A 10,424-nucleotide genomic window follows, 5' to 3' on the forward strand; every position below is an offset into this window, starting at 1 on the left:
TTCCCCTAACTTGGTGGAGGGTAAATATGCTCAAAAGAAAGTGACTTAATTTTCTTCTTCATAACTTAGAGGAAAACTATGTAACAATTTGAAATATTCACAAAGATTTTAGAACCAAAATCTGTACATGATCCTTGCCTTTTGAATTCATCCTTACTTTCCCCTGGCATGAGTCTCCTTAGAAGAAGGATGTTTTGGGGTCCAGAAAATATACCAGAAAATAAGACAGTCAAATGTTGTCTCTTTGGTGCACCCCAGTTTAAAGAACTTTAAAGAACAATTCTGTGCTTAATAACAAAGCTAGCAGAATTTAATGTCTATATTTTGTAATAGGTAATCCAGTGGTAGTAGTTGACGGCATAGAACCTTGGTTTTGTCTGTTTTTTTTTTTAATCCCACTGTTAATATACTTGTAACTGTAACTGTGATGCTGGAAGTTTGGTTTGGGTTTTTTGTAAGTTCAATTCAGGTGCCAAATGGAACTTTATCCTAAGCAATGGGACTAAGAAAAGTATAAGGGATTTTTAAATGTACATAAGTCTGATAAGCGAATCTAGGAAAACAGTGGGGTGAAATTGGAATTGCAGAATCTTATCATTTGACCTACCAAATTTCCTACCCACATGGTTGTAAGGAATCTGTGTTTGTGTTGTTTTTGTTTCCTCTTTGTACCAAACTAATTGAATGTAAATGATCCAAGCTTTACAACCTTGGAAGTATAGTTGATTGAAATTGTATAGCTTTTTAAAGGTGCAGTTTCTTCAAGTTGTTTGCATAGCAAAATGTTCACTTCCCAGGAAGAGGTTGTGTACTGTCCTTAGTGGAATATTCACAAGGAGAAACTGCATTTGGATTAAGCATTACTGTAAATTTGAAATGTATAGTCTTGCCACAGAGCGTTTAGTTTAATCTAAACAAACTTCATGTGGTGGTGTTGGGAAAAATTCTTGAAATGTAAAGCTGGACAGTTCTTGAAAGGCAAAGATGGGTATCCTAACCTGCAATACTTTGTAGTTGTACAAAAAGCTGTTTGGGAAGAGAGGTTTGGAAGTATCCATGTGTGTGGGTATGCTTTCTGATAAGGTGAGTTCAGCAATTCTGTCTTTAAGGCGGGGTAAGGTATTCCATTATTCCTGGGAGCGGTAGGTTTCTGTCACTCCTGGATCCCTGAATTCGGCCTTCTCACCAAACCCTTATATGTCCTTCTGACAGCAGGGACCCCAGAGCCCCTCCCGTGGGATGCCGAGACCCGACAAGCTTTCCATCATTTACATTCCGCATTAGGAACTGCCCCTGCCCTTGGGCTCCCTGATTATTCAAAACCTTTCTACCTGTTCGTCCATGAGCGAGTTGGGGTGGCGTGTGGGGTCCTCTGCCAGTACCTTGGCCCTTCCCTTCGTCCGGTGGCACACTATTCCCTACAGTTGGATCCCGTTATTCAGGCTCACGTCCCCTGTATCCGTTGCATTGCAGCTGCCTGTAATATCCTTGATCACGCCCAGGATTTGCTTCTTGGCCACCGGGTCATCCTACGTGCCCCGTACGACATTGTAGCCCTTCTTCGTTCCCTGACCACATAGGCATTATCCGCTGTCCATATGACTCATTACAAGCTCACCTAGATTGGTAACCCCACTGTCACTGTGGAGCGCTGCGGTGCTTTAAACCCCGCCACCCTACTGGGAGCTGGGTCGGTAGACCCAGTGGTTCCAGCTGAGGGACCACATGATTGCGTCCAGGTTGCTTCAACAGTGGCCATGGCCCGGCCGGACTTAACGGACGTTCCTCCCCCGGACCCTGACCTTGAGCTCTTCACGGTGGTTCCTCCTACGTGGAGGATGGGGTCCGGTTCTCCGGGGCCGCAGTTGTTACCTCCACGGGCACCCTCTGATCGACCACCTTACTTCCTCCCTATAGCGCTCAGGCTGCAGAACTAGTCACTCTTACTCGGGCGCTCCTTTTGGGGGCAGGCCACCTTGTGAATATCTACACGGACTCTCGCTATGCCTTTAGAGTTTGCCATGCCACTGGGGCCCTTTGGCGAGCCTGTGGTTATGTCACTTCAGCTGGATGGCCTATTGCCCACATCAACCACATCGCGGGGCTGCTTCCGGCTCTGGCAGAACCTGCTGCAGTGGCCGTCACCCACGTCCGGTCTCACACAGGGTCCCGAGATGCTATCAGCCTGGGTAATGCCAGGGCACACCACGCCGCTAGGGCGGGTGCTCGGGACCCTGTCCGAGACCAAACGGTAGCTTGATGCAGATGCGACCCTGTTGACTACCGCCCCGCCTGTTACAGCACTCCTACTGCTGAGGAGAAGGTCTTGTGGTGGACCAAGTATGAGGCTACCCAGCGGGGTGGGTACTTCTGGGTCCCTGACGGCAGCCCCGTCCTCTCCCGTTCAGCCCTGTTCACTGTTTGTCAGTTGATCCACAAGTCTTCCCATTTTGGGGCTGGGGCCTTAGCCGAGAAGATTCTCCATTACTGGTTTGCCCTGGCATTCACCCGGTGGCACGTCGAGTCACAGGGACATGTCCCATCTGTCGTTCGTTTAATCAGTTCCGTCCTCTGGTTCCACCCCGTGCAGGGCAGCCCTGGGTTCATCTCCCTTTTGAGGGGCTCCAAATTGATTTAATTACCCTTCCCCGAACTGAGGGCTTCCGCCATGCCCTGGTTATTGTGGACCACCTGACGGGCTGGGTTGAGGCTTTCCCCACAAGGACCTGTACTGTCCTCGAGGTTGTTCGTATTCTCTCTTAACCACTTTCTCTGCAGTTCGTGTTGCCAAGTGCTCGGTGTGGATCCATCATTCGTAGGTGAAAGCAGCTGTTGTGGACGTCCCTGAAATGGTTCCCAGAGGACCTGAGCCGTCGCCTCCCGCGCTGACGGCCGCCCCGTGCCTTCCTTCAAAGCCTCTGTTCCCGCAGGCCACCCGTGTTCCACCTCTACGGCTTCGTCGATCCTCATCTGAATGGGCTGCGCTTCCTTGACTGCCCTGGTTGTATATATTTTTTTGTGTGTTTTCCTGGTTGTGTCTTCTTCAGGGTGCTCCAGGGTGGGTTACAGATTCCGGCTGCTTGCCCATCCTCGCCCCAATAACAGCTAGGATCCCTGGTGCATCTCTCGGGGGCCTCTTAGCCCCTAGGATGCAGAGGGGGGACTGTTGCGGACCGCCTCAAGATGGTGATGGTGAGGCCAGCCTGAAGCCTGCGTCATGGGACCTGCGCCATGTGAACTGTAAAATGCCTGCGCCATTGCCTGCGCCATGTGGACTGTAAAATGGCCACGCCATGTGAAACTCCTCTACCACGTGCCACTTCAAACCTCGCGCGCCACTCTCGCACGGGCCGGTCGGGTGTCACGGGATCGTGAAAGTGCTTACTGATTGACTACCATTACTACATGTGCCTAGCCCCGATTGGGCGCCCTGCGCCAGCGTGGGGTTTCGCCATACCAAAAAAGCTGGCAGGGCAGCCCGGGATCGGGGTACTGCGGTCACTCGGATGCCCACCAGGGTGAAGGGGCTGCTCGCTGCTTTCCTACTGTCCCCTTCCTTGACCCCATTCTCTCGGAGTCTTTCGTCTCTTCATCGACTAAACGAACCCTTCCTAATCTGTCTAATTTTTGTCGATAACAAGGCCCAGGGAAGTTAAGTATGTTAACTTGTAAAGTTAACATACTTATGAAGGGAAGTTAATTTATGAAGGCAGACGTGTCAGATCTGGATTAGAACCCAGCACTTAGTACAGTGCCTGGCACATAGTAAGCACTGGCTTAACAAATACCATCATCATTATTATTACTATTATTATCACTATTTGGAGATGCAAATGGCCATTTTATAGCATCACCCTAGGCTGGGTTCCATAAAAAACAGGAACAGCACTTCAGAAATTTTAGGCCCCAAATTCACACCCAGAGAGTCAAGCTTTCTCTCAGTACTTTTCCTTCTGCCAGTTCAAATTTCCACCCAATTTTCCCTTCCTTCTCAGCCAATCAATCAGCTGTATTTATTGAGCCCTTATCGAGTGCAGAGCATTGAACTAAGTGCTTGGATGGAGACAAGCAAATCGGGTTGGACACAGTCACTGTCCCACATGTGGCTCACAATCTTAATCCCCATTTTACAGATGAGGTTACTGGGCCCAGAGAATAATGTTGGTATTTGTTGGTATTTGTTAAGCGCTTACTATGTGCCGAGCACTGTTCTAAGCACTGGGGTAGACACAGGGGAATCAGGTTGTCCCACGTGGGGCTCACAGTCTTAATCCCCATTTTACAGATGAGGTAACTGAGGCACCGAGAAGTGAAGTGACTTGCCCAAAGTCACACAGCTGATTAGTGGCTGAGCTGGGATTCGAACCCATGACCTCTGACTCCGAAGCCCGTGCTCTTTCCACTGAGCCACGCTGCTTCTCTAAGAAGTGAAGTGAAGTGAAGCGCCTTGCCCAAGGTCACAAAACAGACATGTGGCGGAGCTGGGATTAGAACCCAGCTCCTTCTGACTCCCAGGCCTGGACTCTCTCCACTAGACCACGTTTTGTAATAGCTATTTGCATGCCAGAAGAGGTGAGATATTGTGTCTTGGGATCAGACACGTTTAGATGCCTTGGGAGAGTTTGAGGTAAGGAATTTGGATGAATTTGGCTCAGTAGCAGACTTCATTAGAAGCAAAGAAGAGAAATTCCATAAAGAGAAGGGCAGAGCCTCTCTCAAATTGCTCAAATGATATTTGAGGCTTTCCCCAGTTTATTCCCACTTTCCCAAGTTGCGTCAACCTACTAGCCATCCTTAGCATTTATGTACCTAGACTTGCACTCAGTACTTCCAGGCGAATTGCTTTGTAAACCAGGGTTCTGTAAAATTCTACTCATTGCTGAGCTCCTGCTCACACCATCCCACCTGCCCCTTAAGACCTGGCAGACCACCGCTCCAGCCGGCAGACCGCTGTTCTCCCTACCTTTGAAGTCCTCCCTGATTATTCTCTCATAATACTTGGGATCGACATTTTGATGGTAATGATAATCATTTATCCATTTTTATCCCCCACCTGCCATGTCAGTCCTTCTGGGTCTCCTAAGCACTTAAGTACTCACAAACTACACTTATGTACATCTATTTGTAGTCTATTATTTCCTCCTATGTGCCATTTCTGAAATAATGTCTGTCTACCCCACTAGACTGTCAGCTCCTTAAGGGTAGTTATCATGACTTCTAACTCTTTTCTCTCCCAAATGCTTAATACAGTGCTCTGCACACTGTAAGCACTCAATTCATTACTTCAATCAGTCCATCGTAGTTACTGAGCGGTTACTAGTTGCAAAGCATTAGAGCAATAGAACAATAAACAGACACATTCTTTGCCCTCCACCAGCTTGCATAGATACCATTGATTGTGGAGATTCTACATTCTCCACTTATTTATTCACTTATTTACTCATCTGTACACTTGTTCTTCCCCTCTCAGGGTGGCACCTGGAGAGTTTCCAGTACTCTACCAGTCTCAGCTACAAGAGGGAGAGTCAAGCACAGTCCTGTCCATTCCATTCCTAGCTTGGCCAGTGGCTAGCGAGTGGAAGGCAATCTGCTACAAGTCAAAACTCACCTGTGCCGGGCAGCAGCGGCACGGGAGAGAGTCGAGGGTGGAGACTCGAGTTTACTGCGCAGAAGGCGGCGATGGTAAACCGTTTCTGTATTTTTACGAAGAAAGCTCTCTGGATCCACTACCGGAAGGATTGCAGATGGAGAGCGGAGCATTCTGGAAGAGACGTATCCATGTTGCCGCTCTGGGTCGGAAACGACTCGACGGCGTAAGGCAAGACGAGACTTTTTCTTTCAAGTTATATCCTTGTTCTTTATGGCTGCCTGCCCCCCTCATTAGATTATAAACTCCTTAAAGGCAGGGACTGTGTCTTCTTGTTTTATTGTACTTTCCCAACTACTTAGTACAGTGCAGCGTACACGGAAAGATTTCTGAAAATAATAATAATAATAATTATGGTATTTGTTAAGCGCTTACTATGTGCAGAGCACTGTTCTAAGTAATGGAGTAGATACAAGGTAATCAGGTTGTCCCACGTGGACCTCACAGTCTTAATCCCCATTTTACAGATGAGGGAACCGAGGCACAGAGAAGATAAGTGGCTTGCACAAGGTCACAAAGCAGACAAGTGAAGGACCCGGGATTAGAACCCACAACCTCTGACTCCCAAACCTGTGCTCTTTCCACTAAGCCGCGTTGCTTCTTAACCAAATACTCTTGGTTGATTACTACACACCCTAGAGAGGGGAAGGTTGAGGGTGTGGGTAAGCCATTCTCTACCTCCACTGACGGAACCAGAGGAAATTTGCAGCATGAGGGATTTAGGTTAAACCTAAGGGGAAGTTTCCCAGCATTGAAGAGTTGTTAAACACTGGAAAATTATGGAAGGATGTTAGGGAGTCCTTGCTTCTACTGAAACCTTTAAAACCAAAAAGCTGCTGGATATCTTGAGAGTTGTCCTACCTGGTGGCAGGGGGTTGGCCCGGATGACCTCCCAAGGCCCCCGCTGTCCCCAGGCAACTGTGAATCTATGAGGCGTTGGCATCCAGTTCGAACCCAGATGAGAAGGCAAAGTGTATGAAAAGAGAGAATTCTGCCCCCCTTCCGCCCTTCCCACCCAAGAGGCAAGATGTAGCCTGCATGGCTCTAACCACCCTAAGGGAAGTGATCGAGCCCAGTTTGGGCAACTCAGCAGAAAAACTACATTCTCAAAGACTAAAATTAGCCCAGTTTGCTCCACCAGCACCTCAGCTGAACTCTGTCCTAGGGAGACAAAACTGCGGGAGCCAGGAGCAGGGGGGAAATGGTTGGTTTCACAACACGAACCGAACATGGAACTACTGTCTTGTGAAACAGGAGGGTCACGGGAAGCGTTAGCCACCTATGCATCAAGGATATTCACTGAGTACTTACTACATGCAGAGCACTGTGCAAAACACGTGGGAAAGTACAATACAACAGAGTTTGCAGACAAGAACTTGACAGTCTAGTGGAGGAGACAGACAACAAAATGAATTACAATTAAGGGACGTAGTGGAGTATGAAGAGATGTACATAAGTGCCACGAGGCTAGGGTTGGGATGGTATGAAAGCGCTCGAGGGACTAAAATGGGAGTGATGGGGCGGGTGTCCGGGGAAGGGCCAGCAGGAGATGAAGAGAGCAAGGATTGTCAGCCACTTTGACTGGGGAAAAGGATGACTTGGCTGCCGCCTCTCATGGCCGGATGACATTTCCCGTGGATCAGTCAAAAGGTAAAGCACATGAAAGTACTGACATGTACCTGGGTCGCTCAATTCAAGGTCATGGGAGAGGAGGGGTTAAAGCTCTCAGTATCTACACGGATCTTTTGGAGAGCAAATGGGCATTTATGTCCTCAGCTGATGAGGCAGTGAGACACTGAAGTGGAAAGAAGATTGTTTTTCAGAAAATGATGCCAGGAGTCAGCCAGAGAAATAGATGGAGAGCTGTTTTCGCAGTTGCAGAAAGATCCATAGTTTCTGGAAAGATCCAAAGGAATTGGAGTTCCGATGGCTGTTCTGGGCAGGCCAGGCTGCAGACAGTTGGTCCTTCAGGGATGCCCAAGGCAGGGGCAACAGAAAACCTGCGATCCACTCAAGATGGCTGCCACGCAGGGGCCGAGTCCCCACCATTCCCCTCTGCTGCTGTTGTGCATGTGTGGTGGTCATATTTGTTTGGTGAACTTCCTCCCCTCTCCTGCTGTCTCCAGAAATAAAACTGCCTCGCCATATGGTTGGTTTGTTTTCCATTTTATCTTTATTTGGGCAGCCAGACAGGGAGGCAGAGTTAAATGGCACGGTGCCCTGGGCAGGTGGTGAAGGGAAGCGGTTGGAGGAGTGGATGAGAGGCGGAGCCCAGGGTAGTGAGTGGCAAGGGATGCAAGTAGCCAAAGCCTGGTCCAAACCCCAGCCCCGGAAACCCGGCACCGAGGAGTTCATGAAGCCCAGAGGAAACCCCATCTCTGCGCATCTAGATCTACCTCAGGTGCTAACTCATCCGGCCTTGATTATTGTATCAGCCTCCTCGCCTCCTGTCTCTCTCCACTCCAGTCCATACTTCACTCTGCTGCCTGGATCATTTTTCTATAAAAACCGTTCAGACCATGTTTCCCCACTCCTCAAGAACTTCCGGTGGTTGCCCATCCACCTCTATGTCAAACAGAAACTCTTCACCCCTGGCTTTAAAGCAGTCCTTCACCTCTCCCCTTCCTACTTCACCTCACTACTCTCCCACCACAACTCAGCCTGCATCCTTTGCTCCTCTAAAGCCAAGCTTCTCACTGTTCCTCAATCTCGTCCATCTCCCCACCGACCTCTTGCCCACATCCAGATGGGGAGGGGGACCAGGGAAGTTTCGGTAGGAGTCGAAGCCATGGAGAGCAGGGATGGTCAGCCGAGTTGATGCGGGGAAAGGGAAGGCTTGGGCTCAGTCTCTCCTCAGGGCCGGCGGGTGTTTTCTGGAACTGAGTGGATACAGGGCTGAAGTCTACAGAATCATGAAGGCTAAGGACCTAATAATAATAATAATGGAATTTGTTAGGCACTTAATACATGCCAGGCACTGTACTAAGCTCTGGGGTGGAAGCAAGCCGATTGGTTTGGTCACAGTCCCCGTCCCCCATGAGGTTCACGGTCTCAATCCTCCTTTTACAGATGAGGGAACTGAGGCCCAGAGAAGTGAAGTTTCTTGCCCAAGGTCACACAGTAGACAAGTGGTGGAGCCTGGATTAGAACCCATGAGAAGCAGCTTGGCCTAGTGGCAAGAGCACAGGCTTGGGAGTCAGATGGCGTGTGTTCTCTGCTGCTGTTTCATCAAAAATTTCATCCCAAAATTTAAAATTAGTTTAATTTAGTCTTTTGGGAAGGACTAGTGTTTGTTCTTCCTGGGGACAGTCAAAAGGTTTTGGATTTAAAATTCATAAGAAGGCAAGTCATTCGTTCAACCCAGGGCAAGCAACAAAGAGAACTTAATATGCAGTATGTTATAGAATAAACTGAGTCCTGTGCGAATTTACAGAATCTAATAGTCACTGGGAGTTTAAAAATAAGAAGACCAGCCATCAAGGTATCTAGTGCTCTGTGTGTGTGTGTGTGTGTGTGTGTGTGTGTGCGTGTGTGTATGTGCAGGTGCATGTGTATGTCACATCTGTGGTATTTCTTGAGTACTTACTGTGCAGGGCAATCAATCAGTTGGTACTTACTGAGCACTTATGATGTGCACTGCACTGTACTAAGCGCTTGGGAGAGTACAGAGTTGGGAAACACGTTCCCTGCCCACAAGGAGCTAACAATCTAGCAGGGGACACACACAGATGTTAGTAGAAATAAATAATCAATACTGTCTAATGAATGGCTATGTCCATAAGGGCTGTGGGGCTGTGTGTATCTAAGAGAGAGACAGAGGGAAAGAAACCAAGAAGCCCCCCGTGATGGTAGGGAGTGGTTGGGGGGCGGTGGTCGGTCCCAGGCCCGGAGGGAGCATGTGCGGCCCTGTCTTGTCCTGCCCTGTCCCCGGCTGTCCACTAGCTCACTGGCCCGGCCCACAGCTGCAGGATTGCTCTTGGAGCACTGACCAGTGAGCCTCCTGCAGCATCAGTGCCCAGAGGACTGGCTGGGAGCAGGAGAGGCCGCAGCTGGAGGAGGAAGAGGAGGAAGAGGAGGAGGAGGAAAGGAGGAGGGGAAGGATGAGGAATAGGAAAAGGAGGAGGAGGAAGAGGAAGAGGAGGAGAAGGAGGAGAAAGGAGGAGGAGGGGGAGGAGGAGGAAAGGAGGAAGAGAAGGAAGAGGAATAAGAGAAGGAGGAGGAGGAGGAGGAGAAGGAGAAAGGAGGAGGAGGGGGAGGAAGAGGAGGAGGAAAGGAGGAGAAGAAGGAAAAGGAATAGGAGAAGGAGGAGGAGGAGAAGGGAGAGGAGGAGGAAGAAGGGGAGGAGGAGGAGGAAGAGGAGATGGAAGAGGAGGGAGAAGAGAAGGAGGAGGAGAAGGGAGATGAGGGAGAGGAGGAGGGAAGCAGGAGGAAAGGAGGAGAAGGAGGAGGAAGAAGAGGGAGAGGAGGAGAAGGAGGAAAAAGAGGAGAAGGAAGAGGAGAAGGAAAAGGAGGAGGAGGAGGGGCAGGAGGAAATGAGTGGGAGGAGGAGAAGGAGGAGGAGAAGAGAGAAGAGGAGGAAAAGGAGGAGGAGGAGCAGGAGGAAAGGAGGAGAGGAGGGGGAGAAGGAGGAGGAGAAGGGAGACGAGGAGGAAAAGGAGGAGGAAGAGGAGGAGGAAGAGGAGGAAAAGGAGGAGAAGGGAGAGGAGGAGGAAAGGGAGGAAGAGCGGGAGGAAAGGAGGAGGAGAAGGGAGAGGAGGAGAAAGAGGAGAGGGGAGGA

General features: G+C 49.5%; 1 non-coding gene across 1 annotated transcript; it reads left to right on the forward strand.

Annotated features, from left to right (window-relative positions):
* Window positions 1-5,460: 5,460 nt before the first annotated feature.
* Window positions 5,461-5,598, forward strand: LOC114813369. Its single transcript, XR_003761091.1, has one exon. It is a non-coding gene; the product is annotated as a small nucleolar RNA SNORA7 (small nucleolar RNA).
* The last annotated feature ends 4,826 nt before the right edge of the window (window positions 5,599-10,424 follow it).

The sequence above is a fragment of the Ornithorhynchus anatinus genome, chromosome 7 (assembly GCF_004115215.2).
Source record: "Ornithorhynchus anatinus isolate Pmale09 chromosome 7, mOrnAna1.pri.v4, whole genome shotgun sequence".
NCBI classification, from domain to species: domain Eukaryota; kingdom Metazoa; phylum Chordata; class Mammalia; order Monotremata; family Ornithorhynchidae; genus Ornithorhynchus; species Ornithorhynchus anatinus.